Source organism: Balaenoptera physalus (assembly GCF_965194825.1).
Source record: "Balaenoptera physalus genome assembly, chromosome: 7".
Lineage (NCBI taxonomy): Eukaryota > Metazoa > Chordata > Mammalia > Artiodactyla > Balaenopteridae > Balaenoptera > Balaenoptera physalus.
In genome coordinates, this window is record NC_138886.1 from 89,776,612 (window position 1) to 89,788,966 (window position 12,355).

Consider the following 12,355-nt stretch of genomic DNA (forward strand, 5'->3'; position numbering starts at 1 on the left):
GCAGACAAAAAGTGTTGCCTGTGACATCCCAGTAAACATAAATGTTATCCACTATTAAGCCATTAGGCACTGCAGCAACCCCCCTTGAGGGGAATTCAGGATGGAGAAAAACAGGATACAGGCCCCAGATAGTTGAGATGCATATCTAAGGAATAATTTCAATAAGCCCAGATTCTTGTATCTTCCCAAACAGAAAAGCACTAAGATCATTAGCTTGACATGTTTGTTTTTGTGATTAGTAATCTTTTGATGTTCGACTACATGGGTTTTTTGGGGTTTCTTTGTGTTTGTTTTCTTCAGCAAAAACTCTTGTGTATCCTGGCTCCTCCTTAACTCTTTGAAACTGTCAACTGAAAAAAATGCACAACCTAAAAGTTGAGAATTATGTTTTATTTGGTAGACTTTCTGAGGACTTCAAGCCTGGGAGGTAGCCTCTCAGATAGCTCTGAGGGACTGCTCCAAAGAGGTGAGGGAGGAGCCAGGATATATAGGAGTTTTGCAACAAGGACCAGGTAGTTGGAACATCAAAAGATTACTGTGTAAGACTTCCCTGGTCGCGCTGTGGTTAAGAATCCTCCTGCCAATGCAGGGACACAGGTTCGAGCCCTGGTCCGGGAAGATCCCACGTGCCGCGGAGCAACCAAGCCCGTGCACCACAACTACTGAGCCTGCTTTCTAGAGTCCGTGAGCCACAACTACTGAGCCCGCACGCCACAACTACTGAAGCCCCTGCACCTAGAGCCTCTGCTCGGCAGCAAGAGGCCAGTGCAGTGAGAAGCCTGTGGACCGCAATGAATAGACCCCGCTCACAGCAACTAGGGAAAACCCGTGCGCAACAGCCCAAAAATAAATAAATAAATAAAATTTATGTTAAAAAAAAAAAAAAAAGATTACTGTTTGTTAAAGAAAACCAGGTATCTCAGGTTGATGAATTTAGTGCTTTTCTTTATGTGGGAAGATGGAAGAGTCTGGGCTCATCGAAATCATCCCTTTGATATGCACCTTACCTATCTATGGCCAGTATCCTTTTCTTTCCCATCCTGAGTCCCCTGATGGTGCACCGCTGGGGTTGGCTGCAGTGGCTGAGGGCTTGGGGGGTAACGGGCAGCCTGTTTGTCTGCATCCTGAGTTCCCTCAGCGCTCTCCATAGGAGGCAGTGGTAGCGGCTGATGACTGCAACATCCTTTTATGTTTACTGATATAGCAGGCAACGTTTTTCATTCACAGAACAGTTCCTCAGAGCTACCTGAGAGGCTGTCTCCAGGGCTATAGTCCTCACTAAGGTCCCTGAATAAAACATAACTGGCAACTTTCAGGCTGTGTGTTTTTTAAAAGTCAGCGGCTCCTAGCATTTACTTCTCTCTGTTCCTTTCACTTTCTAGGAGTAATGTCAGTGGCATAAGTGTGAGATCTAGATGGACAGGGGACACAGTGAGGAAGGGGAGCTCCTAGGCCTGACTCTTTCCTGGGTGGCCAGCATTCCATGCCACTCCCACCAAGGGACAGATAGGGAAACTGGCTCAGAGCAGCAGATTTCTGGACCTTGCCCCTGTTCAGCAATGACAGGGCCTCCGAAGTGCAGGATTTGCTAGAGGGACCCCACTCCCTGGCAGACAGGCCCTGTGCCCCTCGGGATGTGCATGCCAGGCAAGCTAGGGCACGGGATCCCCACCCTGTGAGTGGCAGGCAGACGCTCAAAGGGTCAATGGGTGGGCCCTGGGCACTCCCCTCCCCAGATGGTGTGGGGGGTGTGTGCAGTGTCTCCCTCCTTGCGCACTGCCCTACTGCCACTGCATGATTCGGATCGAAAGTGAGCACTCAGGAAGTTGGGCCATCTAGGGTGGGAGGGCGGGCCTCCTGGGGACCCTCCCCAATCTGCTGAACACTGTGGGTCTCAAATGCAGAGGGAAACAGATGGCCCTGTGTGGACTTACTGGTGCGAACTGACGTTGCTCCCCACCTGTCCCTAAACATCCGGGATGCACTGACCCTGACCCTCACCCCCACCCCCACTGCTTTCACTTCTGACTTTTGCTTCCATAGAATTTTGTAATCCTGGCATGCTTTATGTGATCAGAAAGTAAATACAAGTTTAAGTCAGGTATGGAGAGCTCGTCCCACATGGTGTCTGCACTTGCCACTTGCCTGATCTCCTCAGGGCTGCCCTCCCCTCCAACATGTAAGCAAAGTCAAAAAGCAAACAAGAAACTGGGACATGTTAGCAACTCATCTCCCTAATTAATAAAGAGATCCTAGAAATCAGAAAGAAAGAAGTCAACATTCCTATATTCAGAAAAAGAGGAAATGCCTAAGGAGCTGCTCAATTTCATTCATAATAAGAACATCGTGTTCCATGGTTACAACTGGCACAAATCCAAGATCCTGATCAGACCTTCTGTGGACCAGGCCATGGGAACACCTCACCACAGGGCACCACCACAGGCTCCCCATCCTGTCCCCCCAGGCACTTCCGGCTACCCATCTCCCTACTAGAGTGTCAGTTCCTAAAGGCAGGGCCATGTCTACTTTGGTCACAGTGCCAGATTTACAGCAGGTGCTCTGTAAATGCACTTAGAGCCTAACTAGATGAGCTGAATAAAGCGGCAAGCACAGGCCAGAGGCAGGAGGAATGCAGTGTGTCTGTGGGCTGAGAAGCAGCCTGCCTGGGTAGAGCTGACCATGCGAAGGGTTGGGGTGGGTGATGAGGGGCCTGAACACTGAGGAGGTGCAAGGGCATTCTCCTCCCACATTCTCATATGGCCAAGGGCCACAATTCATTCATTCAATCATTAATTTACTTAATAAATATCTCCTAAACACCCGCCATGAGCCCAACCAAGAGGTAGATTGTCACTGGGAGAGCAGAGGAGCCCTGATCCCATGGAGCTTCCATCAATAGCAGCAAAACACATCTGAGTGCAGGTGCTGAGTGTTGTGAAGAGCAAGAGGCTAGAGGCTGCCTGGGGAGGCTGCCAGCCTCCAAGATGGCCCCTCACATTTTTACTGAACTCAGGTTTGGCTGCTCACTGCTCAAAAGTCAATAATTGAGGACCAAGTGTCGATAGAAAGAAAAGGTGCTTTATTCTGAAAAGCCAGCAATCTGGGGAGAAGGTGAACTCCTGTCTGGAGACCAATTCCAAAGATTCTGCTCAGCCATGACAACTTTTAAAGGGAAAAAGGGGAAACGACCTCAGTTAATCATTAATGTAAGAGGTCAGATTCATCGTCATTTTTCCATTGCGTGCAGACCTGCTGACTTCTCCTGATCTTCCTTTGGATGCTGTCTTGCTCACATGGTCCCCCTAGAATTGGATGTTCTCTTGCCCATGTGGTCTGCCTTGCAGATGTAGCAAGGGTAAGATAGAGATAGTCAGTCATTCTTTAACTACGTAATTCTTCATTCTTACTCCTTTTAATCCAGGAATGAACACATTAGGCTAGGCATTGTGTACATCCAGTAAAGCAAAAATCAGGAGCTGGGTTAAATGTTGCCTAGTGATCTCTCTGATTAAGGTCTGAAGAAAACAGGGATGAACAAATGGAAAAGGGGCAAAAGAGCTGCTTGCAACATACTGCGTCACACCCCTGTGCAGTCTCCTCCACAGAAAATCAGGCTAGTCTTTGGTGAAATGTGGCAGAGGTGATGATGTGTGACTTCTTTGGCTGGGTCATAAAGGGGATTGTGGTTCCTGCCTTTCTCTCCTGGATCACTCTCTCTGGGGGAGCCAGCTGCCATGTCATGAGGATGCCCAAGCAGTGCTGAGGAGTATAGGGAAGAGCTGGACCCCCAGCCAACAGCCAGCATCAACTTGCCATGAGGGAGTCCCTGGCTCCAGTCAAGCCTTCAGGAGAAGGCCTGGCCAACATCTGACAGCAGCCTCAAGAGAGATCCAGAGACACAGCCACCCTGCCAAGCCTCACCTGAAACTGTGAGAGATAATAAATGATGATTATTGTTTCGAGCAGAAGGGCGAGGTCAGGTGGTGACAGGCAGGTCACACAGGGTAATAATACAGGCCAGGCAGCTGGGAGCTGACAATATGAGGGTTATGAGCTGGGGAGGCGGGTGGGGGAATGGAGATCTGCTCTGATTTATATGTTCTAAAAATAACCCCCTGTACACACAAAAGTATTGAAAGCAGGGTCTCAAAGAGATGTTTGCACACCCCTGTTCAAAGCAGCATTATTCACTGTAGCCAAAAGGTGGAAGCAACCCAAGTGTCCATCAAGGGATAGATAGATAACCAAATGTGGCATATACATAAAATGGAATACTATCCAGCCTTAAAAAGGAAGGAAATTCTGACACATGCTACAACATGGATGAACCTTAAATACATTATCCTAAGTGTGATATTACAATTTATAATGAGAAATATATATTTGGTCTTCATTCCGGTTTCTAGCACAGTTTCTAAAACCCTCAAAATTTCCTAAGTGGTAAGGTAGCCAAAATTCAGTCTCTGTACCCTGGTACCGAATTGAATCGCAGAAACAGAGTTTTGGGTGAAGTAGAAAAGAATAGCTTGTTGGTGAGAATGTAAATTGATACAGCCACTATGGAGAACAGTTCCTTAAAAAACTAAAAATAGAACTACCATACGACCCAGCAATCCCACTACTGGGCATATACCATGAGAAAACCATAATTCAAAAAGAGTCATGTACCACAATATTCATTGCAGCACTATTTACAATAGCCAGGACATGGAAGCAACCTAAGTGTCCATCGACAGATGAATGGATAAAGAAGATGTGGCACATATATACAATGCAATATTACTCAGCCATAAAAAGAAATGAAATTGAGTTATTTGTAGTGAGGTAGATGCACCTAGAGTCTGTCATACAGAGTGAAGTAAGTCAGAAAGAGAAAAACAAATACTGTATGCTAACACATATATATGGAATCTAAAAAAAAAAAAGGTTCTGAAGAACCTAGGAGCAGGACAGGAATAAAGACGCAGACGTAGAGAATGGACTTGAAGACACGGGGAGGGGGAAGGGTAAGCTGGGACGAAGTGAGAGAGTGGCATGGACATATATACGCTACCAAATATAAAATAGCTAGTGGGAAGCAGCCGCATAGCAAAGGGAGATCAGCTCTGTGCTTTGTGACCACCTAGAGGGGTGGGATACGGAGAGTGGGAGGGAGACACAAGAGGGAGGAGATATGGGGATACATGTATACGTATAGCTGATTCACTTTGTTATACAGCAGCAACTAACACACCATTGTAAAGCAATTATACTCCAATAAAGATGTTAAAAAAAAAAAAAAAGGAGGGCTTCCCTGGTGGCGCAGTGGTTGAGAATCTGCCTGCCAATGCAGGAGACACGGGTTCGAGCCCTGGTCTGGGAGGATCCCACATGCCTCAGAGCAACTGGGCCCGGAGCCACAATTGCTGAGCCTGCGCGTCTGGAGCCTGTGCTCCGCAACGGGAGAGGCCGCGACAGTGAGAGGTCTGCGCACCGCGATGAAGAGTGGCCCCCGCTCGCCGCAACTAGGGGGAGCCCTGGCACACAAACGAAGACCCAACACAGCCAAAAATAAATAAATAAATAAATTAGGGAAAAAAAAAAAAAAAAAAAAAAAAAAAAGGAAAAGAATAGCTTTATTGTTTTGCCACGAAAAGGGGGCCGCAGCAGGCTAATGCCCTCAAAACTGTGTCCCAACCTGGAGATGACAGTGAGTTTTATAGTAATGGTTCAAAGAGGAAAGCGTGATCATCTTGTGGACATTCTTCTGATTGGTTGGTGGTGAGGCAGTTGGGAGTCAGCGTCATCAACCTTGTGGTTCTAACCGGCCTCGGGTCTACCTGCTTGTGGGCAGCATACAGTTAACTTCTCCCATGTGATGGGGGTTTCAGTACCTGTAAAGCAGCTCAAAGATATTGCTATGTATATCCCTAGAGGGGAACCAGGACCACTGTTTCTTGACTGTTCCTCCCTTGTCTCCACATCCTCTCCTTTCCCTGATTAGCAACTGTTTGAACCTGCCCTTTGGAACTCAGGGAAGGCCATGGAGGCTGAATGAAGCCTATTTCCTGTAAGCAAGAAGTTGGGGGCACAGAAGGACTTTTGTGCCCAGGAGCCCCACAGGGTCCTGCTTGGTTTCAGTAAGAGAGAAAAAGGTGTCTTTTGTTATGTTAATGAGGTAACTTTTGGAAAGTCCCTAGGTCACCTGAGGATGAAGGTTGATTGCCAGGGGAACTAATACTGTGATTAGAGGGTTGGAACTTTCAGTCCCACCCCCTTACCTGGGCTGGCAGAGGGGCTAGAGGTAGAATCAATAACCAATGGCCAATGATTTAATCAATCTTGCCTATGTAATGAAGCCTCCTAAAAACCCCAAAAGGTTGCGGTTTAGAGCTTGCATGTTGGTGAACTCATGGAGGTGTGGGAAGAGTAGTGCACCCAGAGAGGGGACGGAAGCTCCACACCACTTTCCTCATACCTTGCCCCATGCATCTTTTCCAACTGACTGTTCCTGAGTTATGTCCTTTTATAATAAACTGGTAAACTAGTAAGTAAAATGTTTCTCTGAGTTCTGTTACTCTAGCAAGTTAAGTGAACCCAAGGAGAAGGTCATTGGAACCTCTGAACTATAGCCAATTGGTCAGAAGCACAGGTGACAGCCAGGATTTGTGATTGGCATCTTAAGGGGGGGGCAGTCTTGTGGTACAGCCCTTAACCTGTGGAATCTGATGCTATCTCTGGGTAGATAATGTCAGAATTGAGTTGAATTGTAGAAAACCCAGCTGGTGTTGAAACCGTGCACCTCAGATTGGGACTTGAACCCATGTGGCTGGGAGTCGAACCTGGCCAAAACCCTCGGTCTTCCAACCAAGATCACACACCTGGTTTCAGGACTTAATGAAGCTCAGGTTCTTGATGTCTCATCGCAGAAAAAATTCAGTGAGAGACAAAGTGTTAGGTAAGAAGTAGATTTATTTAGAGAGAAACATACTCCACAGAGTGTGGGCCATCTCAGAAGGTGAGAAAGGCACCAGGGTATGGGGTTGTCAGTTTTTATAGGGGTGGGTAATTTCATAGGCTAATGAGTGGGAGGGGTATTCCAGCTATTTCAGGTAGGAGCAGGGATTTCCAGGAATTGGGCCACTGCCCACTTTTTGATCCTTATGGTCGATCTTGGAACTGTCATGGCACCTGTGGATGTGTTATTTAGCTTGCTGATGTGTTACAGTGAGCATATACTGAGGCTCAAGGTCTAGTGGAAGTCGACTTATCCACCATCTTGGACCCATTTGGTTCTATTCAGTTTATGTCATGTCCTCGAGCTATGTCATTCTTTCAAAGGTTGTGCCCTGCCCCCTTCCCTCTTGTTTCAGTGTCTGGAGAATTGCTTGTTGGATGTGTGGGGAAACCTCCTACCACGTTGGAAATTGGATGCTCATGATGCCGAAAGCTTGGCCTCTCTGCACCAGTGCTGAATCGAATCTCGGAGACAGAGTTTTGGGTGAAATGGAAAAGAATAACTTTATTGCTTTGCCAGGCAAAGGGGGACAAAGGGGCTCCCGCCTCACAAAACTATGTGTCCCAACCTGGGAGGATTTGATGAAGGGTTTTATAGCAATAGTTCAAGGGTGGGGTTGCTGGACAAGATTTGGGTGTGTGCAGGGCTTGCACTACCTTAATCTCATCTCAGGTGGTAGCTCTCCTTAATCTTGATGGGCTTCTCTGGTCTAATCTTGCCTCAGGTGGTTTCTTGGCTGCTCCTTCTTTGATTAGCAACTGTTTGAATCTGCCCTTTGGAACTCAGGAAAGGTAATGGAGGCTGGGGTCTTGCCTACAAGAAATGGGGGACAAAAAGGCTTCTGTACCCAGGAGCCCCACAGGGTACTTCTTGGTTTCACTCAGAACACAAAAGACTGAGTGAAATTGTTCTCAGAGAGACAGCAGTGAGTGGTCTTGAAACAGGATCTTATTTCCCTGCCCAGGAATTGAACCTGAGTAGCCTGGATGAAAACAAGAATCCTAGCCACCAGTCCACCAGGGGCTAGAGGCTAGAAGCAAAGTTGCCCTGGCTCTTGCCCCTGTTTGAAAGCAAGAATGTTTCAAGGAGGCAAAAACTGCAAAAACAGGTACAAAGTTTATGGTTAGAGACACAGCACAACATGTGGGATAGACACAGAGAAGCAGTTTATTTAGACAGAAGCAAAGCAGAAATACACACCTGGAGAGAAAGGGGGTGGGCATCCCCCCTAATGAGGAGGAGCAAAGTAAAGAGGTGGTTAAATCATTTATATGGGGGCAGTTCTTCTGGGTCTTTGTTCTCCTCTGGCCAATTATCTCGCTTCTTTTACCACATCTGACCTGTCTTAGGGCCCTTCCCGATATGCATGCACATCTTTTTGCCAAGATGGATTCCAGCGCAAAGGCTAAAGGGAGGTTTGACAGCACCTATTATTGGATAACGCCCCCTCCCTTTTTAACCCCCAAGGAGCCTTCCTGTGCAAGTGCAGTTGGGGAGGTTTCCTTGCCCTCAGGAGTGATAGATGTGGTTATCTTATCTCTTTGCTCAGCAGAGCCCAGCTCCTGCCATTAACTTTGTCCTTGGAGTGTCAAGGAAAACAAAGCTCCAATTTACTCTTGACAAACCCCAGCTGCTCAGCCCAGGGGCTGTCTACCTCCTACCTCAAAATAAGCTAGTCACAAAAGGACAAATAATGTGTGATTCCACTTATATGGCGCCCCTAGAGTAGTCAAACGGCGGGTGCCAGGGGTTGAGGGAGGGGTGGAGGAGTTAGTGTTTAATGGGAACAGAGTTTCTGTTTGGGAAGATGAAAAAGTTCTGGGTATGGATGGTGGTGATAGTAGCACAACAACGTGAATGTGCTTAATGCCACTGAACTTTACACTTAAAAACGGTTATGATAGTAAATTTTATGTTATGTATTTTTTACCACAATTAAAAAGAATAAAAGTAACCCTCTGGTAGCTGTATGGGAACTGACTCTGGGGCCAGGAGGTTGGGGCTTGAATGGAGGAAGGGAGACCAAGGGGCAACCAGGAGGAGGCTACTGTAATGGTCCAGGTGAGAGGAGGAGGAGGCTGGAACCAGAGTGGTGGTTGTGCAGGTAGGAGATGGGGTGTGTTCTGGTTGAATTTTGAGGCTGAACCAAAAGGACTGCTGCAGGATTGGTTATGGGGTCTGAGAGGAAGTGGGGCTGGGGTTTTGGGCCTGGGGAAGGCGAGGGAGAGAGGTAGAATGGAGAGTTCTTCTCTGGCACACTGAGTTCAAGAAGTGTGAGCATATCTAAATCTTGGACTGCATGGCAATAGTCTGGACCCAGGCCATAGGAAACCAACAGCCCCTACTTCCTGTTTCTGGGATGCTTACCCTTGAATCCCAGCCACCACGCCTGAAGAATACTCAGGCTACATGTGGTGTTTCCACCTAGAGCCCCAGCTGAGGTCCCAGACAACTAGTTTCAACTATTAGCTGTGTGAGTGGTCGCCTCTAGAAGATTCCAGCCCTGGACTCTGCTAACTGCAGCTGTGGGGGAGGCATGCCAGCAAGAACCCACAGAACCAGGAGAGATGACAACATGGTGGCCACGGTTTAAAGCCACTGAGTGTTGGGACGACTCACTATCCAGCAGTGGATAAATGGGACACATAGGTAACCAAATTGTTGAGGAAATGACACATGAGGTACAATTTTTTCCCAAATGCTGTGCCCCAACTGCTGGGTAATGAAGTCTCCCTTGTGACATCTTAGCCTGATTCTGCACAGCTACTTCTGGGGACAAGAATGGCGCTGTTCCAGTATTTAGGTCTGACTGGTATTTCTCTGATAAATTAGCTGTAATAGCAATTGAAAACCATGGGACTCGCCAGCACTGTATGTGAAAGAGCTGATGCAGGATGATATGGTAGTCCTGGTGTTGTTCTCACCTACCTGTTCCCTCTCCTTCTGCACACCCAGGAGAGTCACTCTCCTGGCCCCTGAGGTCAGTCTGGTTGATGTGTCTTGCACAGAAGTGAGGTGTGTCCCCTCCAGGCCAGAGGATTGCATTGCTGGTCGAAGAGGCTCCAGCATCCCTTCCCCTTCCTGGAGACTGTGGAGGTGCAAGTTGGAAAGGGGCTGCTCCACCAGGTGAGGCCCTACGACTCCACTGAGCAGAGCCCCTGCTGATTGAACTGGACACGCAATGTGAACAAGGAATAAATGACGTTGTTTGAGCCCCTGAGACTTAGGGGGTTGTTATGGACTGAGTGTTCCCCCCAATCCATATATTGAAGAAGCCCTAACTTCCAGTGTGGCTATATTCAGAGATGGGCATTTAAGGAGGTAGTTAGAGTGAAATGAGGTCCTAAGGGTGGGGTTCTGATTCCATAGGATTAGTGTCCTCCAAAGAAGAGACACCAGAGAGCACTCTTTCCCTCTTCCTCTCTCTGTACACGCTCCAAGACCACGTGAGGACATAGCAAGAAGGTGGTCATCTGCAAGCCAGTAAGAGAGCCCTCACCAGAAAACAAATCAGTCAGCACTTTGATCTAGGACTTCCAGCCTCCAGAACTGTGTGATATAAATCTCTATTGTTTACATTGCCCAGCCTGTGGTATTTGTTACAGCTGCCTGAGCTGACTGAGACAGGAGTTGTTTGTTTCAGCAGCACAGTCTCGCCTATCCTGAAAGATATAACAGTGGTTAATGTTTCTTGAGCTAAGAAGGCAAGTGTGGGAGTGAGCCATGTGGCCTGCAAGGGAGGGGGCACAGCAGGTGCTAAGGCCCATCGGTGGGGGCAAGCTTGGCATTTCGAGAAACAGCAAGAAAATGTGTTCACTCCTCTCTCTTCCTAGTACAAGCTGGAATTGGTTTTAGGGGAGATTTGGGGCTGGCTCCCCCTCCCCCTTCTCCTCTGGTGCTGAGTGAAGTCCCTCTGCTCTAAAATGCCTGTGAGAGAACGTAGCTCTCTTCCTGCTCCTTGGCAGGCATGTCTCCCAATCCAGCTGAGACTCCTGGCCATGGTAGATGGGGTCAGGGCCCAGCATGCTGCACCACAGAGGCCTCATGCCCCACAGCTCTCCTGAGCAATGACTCTGATGTCCAGCCTGCACCCTTTCCAGCTGGGCACCATGTCCCTTCCTTCCTGCCCCTGTAGCACCTTGTGGCCATCTGGACGCCTATCCCTGTAACTCTCAGCTATTGGGAGCTGGAGCAGGATGAGGCCATCCTCTTTGCACCACTTCACCCCAATCCTCCTGTCCTCTGCTCCAGTAGCCCAAGGTCAGGTACCTGGGACAAAACACCCACCTCCTGTTGAAGGCAGCCCCAAACCCTGATGGCAAGCCTCCCATCACCTCATTCTGATAAGGGCATGGAGAGGGCCTGGTGGAGTTAGCACTTATGACAGGAACTCAGAGCCTTGCCCAGTGTTGCTGAAGCCCCGTAAGGAGCCTAGCGGTTTCTGACAGTATCCACACGCATCGACATCACACCCTGCAGGATCGGGGGTGGGGGGTGGACCTTCCACCCCTGCCTGGCCCCATAAAGTTGAGCCCACAGGCCCCTTGCAGGCATATAGTTGAGGGCCACTGCTTGCCACTCCCAGAAAAGCTGGAGAGGGCCTGAGTCTACCAGGGACCCCACAGCGTGAATGCTGCACTGTCTGGTTGAGGGCTGGGTCTGGGTCCCCACACGTGACCTCCCCACCACTGGAGCACCACACACTCCCTCTGGCCTCACAGTTCCACTCTGGAACCCACCTGATGGAAAAGTATCCCAGAACAGAAAGGATGTTGGCATCAATGTGGCAGCTGAAAATGTGAAACCACCCAAGTGTCCCCTGCTGGGGGCTTCCCAAGTGAATCAGAGGACAGATGGACTGCCCTGTGTAGCCTGTATCAAGATGTATTTGTTAGTGATGGAAACCATGACAAACGTGGCTTCAGGGTAGCACAGGCTCCTTGAGGACCACCAGCTCTTCTTTGTCAGGCTCCACTCCTCATGGGCCCAACGTGGCTGCAGGGCCTCCAGGAAGCAGGAAAGTTCAGAGGGCAAACATCAATGAGGTTCCTCAATGGCAAGAGAGATCACACCCCAAATCTCAGAAGGCTGGAAGTCAGATTTCAACTGGCCCAGGAGAGGAGTGGAGTCCAGCTGCCTCCCCTCGTTCAATGGAATGCAGCAGTAGTGACCCAGGGTGACTTCTGAGGCCCTGACAGGTAAGATTTGCACTCAGGACTCTCACTGTGGAATGCCATGATGTGAGGAGGCCCAGACCACTTGAGGCGGCCATCACCCCATGAGGTCTCTGCTGACACCTGTGAGCAACCCAGCCAGCCTTTGATATGACCCAGTGCGTGCCACCAGCTGCCCACAACC